This window comes from Schistocerca nitens, chromosome 11, assembly GCF_023898315.1.
Source record: "Schistocerca nitens isolate TAMUIC-IGC-003100 chromosome 11, iqSchNite1.1, whole genome shotgun sequence".
In the NCBI taxonomy this organism is placed as follows: Eukaryota; Metazoa; Arthropoda; class Insecta; order Orthoptera; family Acrididae; genus Schistocerca; species Schistocerca nitens.
This window is the reverse complement of record NC_064624.1, coordinates 199,297,896-199,310,560: the sequence shown is the minus strand read 5'-3', so window position 1 is coordinate 199,310,560 and position 12,665 is coordinate 199,297,896. Positions and strand designations below refer to the sequence as shown.

At 42.0% G+C, this 12,665-nt stretch overlaps 1 protein-coding gene across 1 annotated transcript in view; it reads left to right on the top strand.

Annotated features, from left to right (window-relative positions):
* Positions 1–12,665, top strand: part of LOC126213571 (translation initiation factor IF-2-like) — a 156,370-nt gene that overhangs the window by 43,267 nt on the left and 100,438 nt on the right. The window lies entirely within an intron of this gene.

Here is a 12,665-nt window from a genome sequence, read left to right as displayed (position 1 = left end):
TTGCCCACGAAAGGCAAAGGTCCCGAGTTCGAGTCTCGGTCCGGCACACAGTTTTAATCTGCCACGAGGTTTCACTTTGGGTCTGTTTGTGAGTCGCGTACGGATCGCCAAATGGTAAGACGACTGCTAGCGATATGTGGGATACCCGGGTTCGTGTCTCGATCATTGTTCTCATTCCATTCTATAGCCGATGTTTGTCATTATTCCCAATTGCGAACATATTTAATACATTTTAATTTTTATCTATCTATTTGTTTAACGTTATCCGATTAGTGCCATGAGGCTCTCACTTTGTCGGACCAGTGTTTCACACATACATTTCCTTTTTTACATCATATTTACCTACGAAGTAATCATTTCAATATGACAAATAGTACTGAAATGATCTGAGTATCTACAGTGACAATTAGAGTACGAAATATTGACTACGAACTAATAAAGTTAATACTGGCGCTATTTCTACTACTGCTGCTATGACTAATCTACATCTACATCTACATGGATACTCTGCAAATCGCATTTAAGTGCCTGGCAGAGGGTTCACCGAACCACCACAATTCTCTATTATTCCAATCTCGTATAGTGCGCGGAAAGAACGAACACCTATATCTTTCCGTACGACCTCTGATTTCCCTTATCTTATCGTGGTGATCGTTTCTCCTCATGTAAGTCGGTGTTAACAAAATATTTTCGCGTTCGGAGGAGAAAGTTGGTGATTGGAATTTCGTGAGAAGATTCCGTCGCAACGAAAAACGCCTTTCTTTTAATGATGTCCACCCCAAATCCTGTATCATTTCAGTGCCACTCTCTCTCATATTTCGCGATAATACAAAATGTGCTGCCTTTCTTTGAACTTTTTCGATGTACTTCGTCCGTCTTATCTGGTAAGGATCCCACGCCGCGTAGCAGTATTCTAAAAGAGGACGGACAAGCGTAGTGTAGGCAGTCTCCTTAGTAGGTCTGTTACATTTTCTAAGTGTCCTGGAAAAAAAAAAAAAACGCAGCCTTTGGTTTGCCTTCCCCACAATATTTTCTGTATGTTCCTTCCAATTTAAGTTGTTCGTCATTGTAATTCCTAGGTATGTAGTTGAATTTACGGCCTTTGTATTTGACTGATTTATCGTGTAACCGAAGTTTAACGGATTCCATTTAGCACTCATGTGGATGACCTCACAGTTTTCGTTATTTAGGGTCAACTGAGCTTGTTGTATTGAGGTATCTTTAATGGCAACGTTTTCAGTTTTCGTGGTGTGAGTGCACCAGTCATTTATGTTTATTCTGTGTGCAGCCGTGTTCTGCGACATTGTAAAATTATATCTTTGTCTTTTTGTTACGGTTGCAGTGTAATTTTGATTGCAATAAAGAGAGGAGCAAAAAGATTTTTTTTACTCCAAAATACCGTATTTCGCTCCGTGATTTTCTGCCAAACATAATTAAAGACATCAGCTTCTTGCACATTGCGCTTAACTTGTTCAGGCCTATTTAGATTTCCATATAATGTTACTCCTAGACCCTCTGCTGAAGGAGAGAACTTGACAATTATCCCACTTATGTTTGAAAATGGTAGGGATTCTCGACAATCCGCGCTAATGAGTGTAGAATGACCAACCGGTACCGCTTGGGAAAAAAGGACTGGTTGAGCAAGGTCTGTATGACATGTGGCGCTACCCAAGAACTCTTCCGGAAGACGCGTAACGTTGTTAGCTGTGTAGCGCCATTTTGTTGAAACAGTGTGTAGTTGATTTCGTCCTCCCGTAGCTGGCCAATAAAATATTAGCTAGATCATTAAACACGGTTTCTTCAAAAAATAGACGCGAGGTTTGGGGCGCTTTGTCACGGCACGCGCGACTCCCCCCCCCCCCTCCCCCTGTTAGAGGTTCGAGTCCTCCCTCGGGCATGGGTGGGTGTGTGTCGTCCTTAGCGAAAGTTAGTATAAGTTAGATTAAGTAGTGTGTAAGCTTAGGGACCGATGACCTCAGCAGTTTGGTCCCATAACACCTTATAACAAATTTCCAAATTTAAAAAAAATAAATATTGAGTAATTCGGTGTGGATATTGATCCACACTACAATTTTCTGGTCACGCAATGGCGTCTTAAGTACTGCACGAGGGTTCTCCGTTGATCACAATCGTACGTTTTGTGTGTTAACATCACCAGAGTGGTCGAACCAGGCCTCGTCTGTATAGAAAGCGACATAGAGAAAGGTCATCAGTTCCCTAGAACGTAGAGCTACTTAAACCTAACTAACCTAAGGACATCACGCACAGCCATGCCCGAGGCAGGATTCGAACCTGCGACCGTAGCGATCGCGCGGTTCCAGACTGTAGCGCCTACAACCGCTCGGCCACCCCGTAGGTTACAGTACGCTTGTTCGCCCACTGCTTGAATACTGCTCAGCAGTGTGGGATCCGTACCAGAAAGGGTCCATAGAAGAGATAGAGGAGATCCGACGGAGAGCAGCGCGCTTCGTTACAGGATCATTTAGTAATCGCGAAAGAGTTACGGAGATGATAGATAAACTCCAGTGGAAGACTCTGCAGGAGAGACGCTCAGTAGCTCGGTACGGGCTTCTGTTGAAGTTTCGAGAACATACCTTCTCCGAGGAGTCGAGCAGTATATTGCTCCCTCCTACTTATATCTTGCGAAGAGACGATAAAATCAGACAGATTAGAGCCCACACAGAGGCATACTGACAATCCTTCTTTCCACGAACAATACAAGACTGGAATAGAAGGGAGAACCGATGTACTCAAGGTACCCTCCGCCACACACCGTTAGGTGGCTTGTGGAGTATGTATGTAGATGTAGGTGCTGCTACGGTCGCAGGTTCGAATCCTGCCTCGGGCACGAATGTGTGTGATGTCCTTAGGTTAGTTAGGTTTAAGTAGTTCTAAGTCTAGGGGACTGATGACCTTACATGTTAAGTCCCATAGCGCTTAGAGCCATTTGAACTTCCTTCACTGAATCCGCATATTTGTCGCGTAATCGAAACATTTGTTTTATAAAAAAATCCCATTCCTCAGATGAATGCACCATAATTTTAAAACAAATTGTAGACGTACATACCACACATCGCATTCAACAGCTTTCTTTTGTCAACTGAACCAGTTACAATGTTACGCAACAGTAGAACGAATTGAATAACAGTCGCACAGCTACGAAGAAACGGTTCTGCCAACTTGTGTTCTGCCAACCTTATTTCGAACTTCCAACGCTATCTGCATCCGAGGGTCGTGCTTACAACGTTTACATGGCGCCAGATTTCGTAAACCGATTTCCCAATACCGCTTCTGGGTGGTCACGTAAACACTTTAAAATCGATTCTGAAAATCCGCTTCTACTTACCGGTTTCGGAATTCGGCAATCGATGTTCGTTCCCATGTAAACGCAACCGGTTTTATAACATTCTTGGATTGTCAGCTTACGTCTTGTTTTCAGAATATCCGGTTATTAAGGGCATATGCGCAGTAAAGAAGAAGCAGATACATTAGACCTCGCATGAAACTGTCTGCCTGTAACATTCAAGTGAAGAGAAATGACTATTGTGTTGACTAAATCAGAAACTGGATCAGTTGTTTTCCAGACGCCCTATTCAACTGAGCTAGCAAATCCGCTTCAGACCAACAATTAAATACGACAACGAAAAAAAGTTTCCAGTGTTCCGTTTTCGTCTTTCGGGAGATGTGTCGCATGTAAACGCTGAGTGTCTAGCGATGAGAAAAAACGGTTAAAAGCTATACCGGTGTTGTAGTTCTGGCTAACCGATATTATTCGGTATTTCTTTGGTGTCGATTATAATAGGTGTCTTTTTTATTTTTGATTAACAAACGAGTAAAAAATCGAAACATCAGCTAGCCGTAACTGCGCTGCTAAAATTTTTCGTTCTTAAATAAACTGTTTTTTTAAAAAATGAATATTTTTTCGTAAATTCTGCATTGGTTTTGAATATTGCGTTGTTATAGAAATTAGGAAAAGGAATCATTGCTATTTTAATAAAAATGTCGACAGGAACGAGCAACAAACACGTGGCATAAGAGCCACAGCATTGTGGAGACAATTATGTCTGTGTTGTCGTTTTGCATGGCCTATTAGACCGGTACGCTTGCAAGTGCAGTGTGGAAGACTTGCTCCCAACTGGTCTATACGGCAGTTTCTCTATGTCGTTGCCAGACATTTGTTGTATATCAGAATGGCACCAACCTTAGCCTGAATATGTTTTACGAACTGACGTGGCAGTGAGGTAGAATGGTTCATTTGCTTCAAAACATTAGACATTTGTCTGCTATTTGTACGAAATAATAAAAGAGGAAGGAAATTATGGTGGCAGTAATAAATTAAAAACTTAACAAATCTTTCATAATTTATAATAAAAGTAGAAAGTAGCTCAACTGCTGCCTCTCTACATAATATGCTTTTATCTGCTTATAATTCTTGAAAACGAACAAATTAACACTGAATACAAAGTTCTTCAACCTCAGTTTTCACCCTTAAGCAGTGACTATTCGCAATGCCCAAACAGTGGTACGATCGCCGATTTCAACACGATTCTTGAGCAGAGTTTCATAAAATTGGAATCAATAGGAGAATACTGGTGATTTAGTATTCAACCACCTATTACTTTTCGAGAAAACAGCGAACTGTGGACGTATTAAGTTTCCATTTATTTGCCTATTTAATTTAATATTTTGATTCTGTGTGTCTTGAAACTGCAAGATTCAAAATATTTCAAGGTTTTTTCGGTTTCTGCGTTTATTACAGTAGTAAATAGGAATAAGACAACCGACAATCAGTTATTTCAAAAGCCGGTTATTTTGAGGGGTTTCAGCAGTCAGCTTGAACTGGTTTGGAAAAAAAAAAACAGATATAACCGAAAACCGGTTGTTTCAGCAATAACCCCATACTACCGTAGTGTAGCGAACGGCGACCGATGCACCGTATAACACGGACTGCATAAATGAAAAGAAATTCTTGTAATGTAAAATCCAGGATTGAATGTATTAAAAGGATACTTGCTATTGACCGTATAGCGGATATGGGAACAACGCCTTTGTCGAAAATAGACAACATACACACATTCACGCAAACGTAACGCACACACACACGTGACAACAATCCCTAGCAGTTGAGGCTAATGGTCATATTTGTGTGAGTTGCTTTTGCGTGTGTGTTTATGATGTCTATTTTCGACGAAGGCCTTCTTGGCCGAGAACTCACTTTTCAACAGTTTTTTGTTGTACCTATTTGCGACTCAGCATCTCTGCTATACGGTGAGTAGCAACTATCCGTTTCATAACACAAAAAAAAAAAAAAAAAAAAAAAATCAGATCCGTACCCAAAGACTGGAAAGTTGCACAGGTCACACCAATATTCAAGAGAGGCAGTAGGATTAATCCACTAAATTAAAGGATCGTATCATTTACTTCGATATCCTGTATGATTTTTGATCATATATTTTGTTCGAAAATAATGAATTACTTCGAAGAGGATCAACTATTGACACACAGTCAACACGGATTTAGAAAGCATCGTTCTTGTGAAACAGACTTAGCTTTTTACGCACGCGAAGTGTCGGGTGCTACTGACAAGGCTTTTCATTTTCATTTCCTATTTCTGCGTTTACAAAAGGCTTTTGACGCTGTACCACACAACTGGCTTGTAGTCAAATTGCGTGTTTATAGAATATCGTCTTAGTTATGTGACTGGAATCGTGATTTCCTGTCACACAGGTAACAAATTCGTAGTAATGGACAGAAAGTCATCGAGTAAGACAGAAGTGATTTCTGGCGTTCTCCAAGGTAGTGTTATAGGCTCTTTATTGTTCCTTATCTATGTAAACGATTTGGGAGACAATCTGAGCAGCCGTCTTCGGTTGTTTGCTGACGATGCTGTTGTTTATCGTCTAGTAACGTCATCAGAAAATCAAAACAAGTTGTAAAACGATTTAGAAAAGATAGCTGTATGGTGCAAAAATTGGCAGTCGAACCTAAATAATGCAAAGTGTGAGGTCGTTCATATGAGTGCTATATTAAATCCGTTAAACGTCGGTTACACGATAAATCAATCAAATATAAAAGCCGTAAATTCATCTAAACACCTAGGAATTACAATTAACGACTTAAATTGGAAAGAACGCATAAAAATGTTGTGGAGAAGGCAAAGCAAAGACAACGTTTTATTGGCAGACCTCTTAGAAAATGTAAGAGGTTCACTGAAGACTGCCTACACTCGCTAGTCCGTTCTCCTTTGGAGGACTTCTGCGCTGTGTGGGATCCTCAGCAGATAGGATTAATGGAGTACATCGAGAAAGTTCAAAGGGCAGCAAGTACTGTATTATCACGGAAGATGGAAGAGAGTGTCACTGACATGATACAGGATGTGGTGTGGACAGCATTAAAAGAAAGGCGGTTTTCGTTGTGGCGGAATCTTCTCACGAACCGGCCGTTGTGGGCGAGCGGTTCTGGGCGCTTCAGTCCGGACCTGAGCTGTTGCTACGGTCGCAGGTTCGAATCCTGCCTCGGGCATGGATGTGTGTGATGTCCTTAGATTAGTTAGGTTTAAGTAGTTCTAAGTCTAGGGGACTGAAGACCTCAGATGTTAAGTCCCATAGTGCTCAGTGCCATTTGAAACATGTGAATCTTCCCACGAAATGTCAGTCACCAACTTTCTTCTCCGAATGCGAAAATTGTTGACGCCGAGCTACATGGGGAGTTGAGATCATCGTAATAAAATAAGGGAAATCAGAGCTCGCACGGAAAGCTTGCCCGCGAAAGGCAAAGGTCCCGAGTTCGTGTCTCGGTCGGGCACACAGTTTTAATCTGCCAGGAAGTTTCATATCAGCGCACACTCCGCTGCAGAGTGAAAATCTCATTCTGGAAACATCCCCCAGGCTGTGGCTAAGCCATGTCTCCGCAATATCCTTTCTTTCAGGAGTGCTAGTTCTGCAAGGTTCGCAGGAAAGCTTCTGTAAAGTTTGGAAGGTAGGAGACGAGGTACTGGCAGAAGTAAAGCTGTGAGTACCGGGCGTGAGTCGTGCTTCGGTAGCTCAGTTGGTAGAGCACTTGCTCGCAAAAGGCAAAGGTCCCGAGTTCGTGTCTCGGTCGGGCACACAGTTTTAATCTGCCAGGAAGTTTCAAGATATAGGTGTTCGTTTCTTCCGCGCGTTGTTCGAGAGTGGAATAATTGAGGATTATTGTTAAGGTGGTTCGGTGAATCCTCTTCCAGGCACTTAAGGGGGGGTAGGACGTCAAAGTGGCCGACTTGGAGCAGGAGAGGCATCACACGACATTTTAATTTCTAGTGTCTATACTTTTACAAATAAATTCATAAAACTTTGTCAGCATCAGCAGGAAATATTCAGGATTCACACTCATTGCAGTGGAAGTTCGAAAACATAACAAAATAAATTCTTTTTACGTGTGAAATTTCATCATTTTTTTCACTTACTAATGGCTGCATTTGTTGCTATAGGTACACTTTTCTTCATAAGTTAGAGAGATTCTTCGATGAATTTTGCACAGCGTACATACCATAATCACAAGTGTATGAAACTCTAAAATTTATTTAACTTATGAAAAAACGAATGAACTGTTATATTTTAAACTTCGTGTTCAGAAAAAGCACAAATTTTATGCTTAATTACCTCACTTTTTACCACAGTTTTTTTAAAGATTTGGAAAACTCTAGAGTTTCATACACCTTTAAGTATGGTTTATATGCTGTGCAGAATTCATAGAAGAATCTCTCTTTCTTGTGAAGAAAAGTGTACCTATAGCAACAAATTTTGCCATTAGTAAGTGAAAAAAAAAATAATGAAATTTCACATGTAAAAAAAAATCATTTCGTTATGTTTTCGAACTTCCACTGCTATGAGTGTGAATTCTGAATCCTGCCTGGTCATTGTGACAAAGTTTTATGAATTTATTTGTAAAAGTATAGACAGTGGAAATTAAAATGTCCTGTGGTGCCTCTCCTGCTCCAAGTCGGCCCGTTTGACGTCCTACCCCCCCTTAAGTGTGGTCTGCATAGTATCCACGCAGACGTAGACGAAGCCACGAGAGATTCAGAGATAACGGGAAGACGCGTGAGGTGGTGTGATGGTGTGAAGACATCTACAGAGGGCAGTTAAAAGGCCATTGCGGGCCAGCGAAGGTAAACAGGAGCAGGTATTCCCTCTGGCGCGGCACAAACAGGGAGGTGAGACAAAAACAAGTCGTGTACAGCACATCGCGACGTGTGGTCGGCCTTGAACAGCCGCTATGCCGTCCGGGTGCTGACAAAACAAGGGGGGAAGCCACAAGGCAGCGAGGTGAAAACAGACCAGCCGCTCGGACCTAACAAACAGGGATTGCGCACCACCGAAGCTACCACTTGTGCCCACTCCTGGCATATCTTTACCTCTGAACATACTTAAAGAAAAGACTTAATATTTTTCTGCGGTATGTGAAAAGAACATAGACATTTTTTCATGTGAAGTGTATCGAGACAAAAGACAATAAACACGAAATGCGAGGTAGCGCAGCGCTTAGCACACTGGACACGCATTCGTAAGGACGACGGTTCAAACCCACGTGCGGCTATCCTGATTTAGGTTTTCCGTGATTTCCCGAAATCAAAAATGGCTCTGAGCACTATGGGACTTAACATCTGAGGTCATCAGTCCCCTAGAACTTAGAACTACTTAATAGGCCTAACTAACGTAAGGACATGACACACATCCATGCCCGAGTTCCAAATCACTTCAGGCAAATGCCGGGATGCAAGAACTACACGGAGTACTGAAAGAAGTTGGTATAGGTGCTAAATTAATAAGATTTATCAGAATGACAATGACAGAGACAAGTCAAAAGTTCAAATGGCTCTGAGCACTAGGTCTCCCTTTTCGCCTAACTGAATGGGTCATACCTTTCATCATTTTCTTTGGAATTCTATCCTCTGCCATTCTCTCAAAGTGTCCTAGCCATCGTATTCGCTGTGATTTCACAAATTTTACTGTGTCCCTGCCTTGTATTAACTCTTGTAATTCGGCATTGTAGCGTATTCTCCAGCCTTCTTCCTCCCTTATTGGCCCATAGATTTTGCGTAGTATTTTCCGCTCAATGCTTCCTTGTGCATTTTTGGCTCTGAGCACTATGCGACTTAACTGCTGAGGTCATTAGTCCCCTAGAACTTAGAACTAGTTAAACCTAACTAACCTAAGGACATCACAAACATCCATGCCCGAGGCAGGATTCGAACCTGCGACCGTAGCGGTCTTGCGGTTCCAGACTGCAGCGCCTTTAACCGCACGGCCACTTCGGCCGGCAAGAGCAAAAGTAAAGGTCCTTAGCAGAACAAGTGAAAGCTTTGACTTAAATAAAGGTGTGAAGCAAGGGGATAGTCTCTCCACTGTCCTATTCAATATAGCCCTGCATAGTGTAATAAATAAAATCAACAAAAGAGGCACCATATTTATGAAAATTAGCCAGATATCTGCATACGCTGATGACATTGCTATAGTAGGAAGAAATGCCAATACACTCCTAGAAACATACCGGGCAATGGAAACAGAAGGCTTAAAAATTGGCCTCATAGTAAATGAAAACAAAACAAAATATATGGTAATGTCACAATCTGAGGCCAGAAGAACCTCTTAAACCATAAACATCAATGGGAAATGCTGCAATGGAGTGTCCTCTTTTAACTACTTGGGAGCCCTTATAACAAATGATAATAGTATTGGAAAGGCTATAAGGGAAATAATACAAGCAGGAAACAGAGCTTACTTTGAAAATATGCAGCTTCTCAAAAATAGCCTTGTTACAAGAAAAACTAAACTGCTGATATATAATTCCCTAGTCCGCCCAGTTATCACATACGGCTCAGAGGTATGGACGTTGACAGAACACGATAAAAATGCTCTAAGAAGCATGGAGCGGAAAATACTACGCAAAATCTGTGGGCCAATAATGGACGAAGAAGGCTGGAGAATACGCTACAATGCCGAATTACAAGAGTTAATACAAGGCAGGGACATAGTAAAATTTGTGAAATCACAGCGAATACGATGGCTAGGACACTTGGAGAGAATGGCAGAGGATAGAATTCCAAAGAAAATGATGAAAGGTATGACCCATTCAGTTGGGCGAAAAGGGAGACCTAGAAGAAGATGGATCGACGAGGTAATAATGGATATCAGCAATATGGGAGTCCGGGGGTGGAAAAGAGCAGCAAATAACCGAGAAGTGTGGAGGAAGATTGTTGAAGAAGCCAAGGCTCACCAAGGGCTGTAGCGCTACTGAAGAAGAAGAAGAAGAAGAAAATGCCAGGATGGTTCCTTTGAAAGGGCACGGCCGACTTTCTTCACCATCCTCCCCTAATCCGACGAAACCCATGAGCTGGCTGTTTGTCCCATCCCCCGAATCCGCCAACCAATAAGCACGATTTATTATCTGTGTAGGTAATGATTAAAAAAGACAATATATACTCTGTTAACTTTCATTTGTCTGATAGAAGGGAAGACGTTGTACCTTTTCGAGTGGTACCACTGACCTAGCAAAGACGCGGTCTTCCTACGTTCAGTATTAAGAGATCTGTAATAACTGTTGAATTATCTAAATCGTTTTGAAAATACAAACTGTTATTTGTTACTATTGGAAACATCTTCTACTTATAGAAGAGTTGTGTCCTTTCCTGTAGCTATTAGCCGGCCGCGGTGGTCTCGCGGTTCTAGGCGCTCAGTTCGCAGCCGCGCGACTGCTACGGTCGCAGGTTCGAATCCTGCCTCGGGCATGGATGTGTGTGATGTCTTTAGGTTAGTTAGGTTTAATTAGTTCTAAGTTCTAGGGGACTGATGACCACAGATGTTAAGTCCCATAGTGCTCAGAGCCATTTGAACCATTTTTTGTAGCTATTAAAAGTATTGTTAGTTACGATCTTACCCTATTGTTGTCCGCCATTACGGTGGATACAAATATTTTTGATAATCACGCCTCTTCTAGATCAGTTATTATTGAAATAACGTATTCATTTTATGCATTTATGATAGTATTAAAGTATCTCAGTCATTATTTTCATTTTCTAATGCAAATTTTGCCATATTGGGCCACGAATGTCGAATACGCTGATTTTCACGTAGGCGCCATTACACAGAAAGCTACAACTGTCATCCATTCAATTTAAATTAACAACCCAGTGTTCTATTAATAAAGTACATACATACGAATACTAAGGTTTCAACCCCTGAGACCAAAAGAGATCGCCGGCCGTTGTGGCCGAGCGGTTCTAGGCGCTTCAATCTGGAACCGCGCGACTGCTACGGTCGCAGGTTCGAATCCTGCCTCGGGCATGGATGTGTGTAATGTCCTTAGGTTAGCTGGCTTCAAGTAGTTCTAAGTTCTAGGGGACTGATGACTCGTCTAGCTTGAAGAGGGAAACCAGATGGCCCGCTAGATGGCGCTGCCATAGGCCAAATGGATATCAACTGCGTTTTTTAAAATAGGAACCACCATTTTTATGACATATTCGTGTGGTACGTAAAGAAATATGAATGTTTTAGTTGCACCACTTTCTTCGCTTTGTGATAGATGGCGCTGTAATAGTCACAAACATATGGCTCACAATTTTAGTCGAACAGTTGGTAACAGGCAGGTTTTTTAAATTAAAGTACAGAACGTACGTACGTTTGAACATTTTATTTCGGTTGTTCCAATGTGATACATGTACCTTTGTTAACTTATGATTCCTGAGAACGCATGCCGTTGGACAGCGTGATTACCTGTAAATACCACATTAATGCAATAAATGCTCAAAATGATGTCCGTCAACCTCAATGCATTTGGCAATACGTGTAACGACATTCCTCTCAACAGCGAGTAGTTCGCCTTCCGTAATGGTCGCACATACATTGACAATGCGCTGACGCAAGTTGTCAGGCGTTGTCTGTGGATCACGATAGCAAATATCCTTTAACTTTCCCCACAGAAAGAAATCCGGGGACGTCAGATCCGGTGAACGTGCGGGCCACGGTAGGTGTTTCGACGATCACTAAATATGTTATTCAATACCGCTTCAACCGCACACGAGCTATGTTCCGAACCCCCATCAGGTTCAAAGTACATCGCCAATCTGTCATGCAATGAAACATCTTGTAGTAACACCGGTAGAACATTAAGTAGGAAACCAGCATACATTGCACTATTTATATTGCCATCGATCAAATGGGGACCAATTATCCTTCCTCCCATAACGCCGCACCATAAATTAACCCGCCAAGGTCGCTGATGTTCCACTTGTCGCAGCCATCGTGGATTTTCCGTTGCCCAATAGTGCATATTATGCCGGTTTACGTTACCGCTGTTGGTGAATGACGCTTCGTCGCTAAATAGAATGCGTGCAAAAAATCTGTCATCGTCCCGTAATTTCTCTTGTGCCCTGTGGCAGAACTGTACACGACGTTCAAAGTCGTCGCCATGCAATTCCTGGTGCATAGAAATATGGTACGGGTGCAATCGATGTTGATGTAGCATTCTCAACACCGACGTTTCTGAGATTCCAGATTCTCGCGTAATTTGTCTGCTACTGATGTGCGGATTAGCCGCGACAGCAGCTAGAACACCTACTTGGGCATCATCATTTGTTGCAGGTCGTGGTTGACGTTTCACATGTGGCTGAACACTTCCTGTTTCCT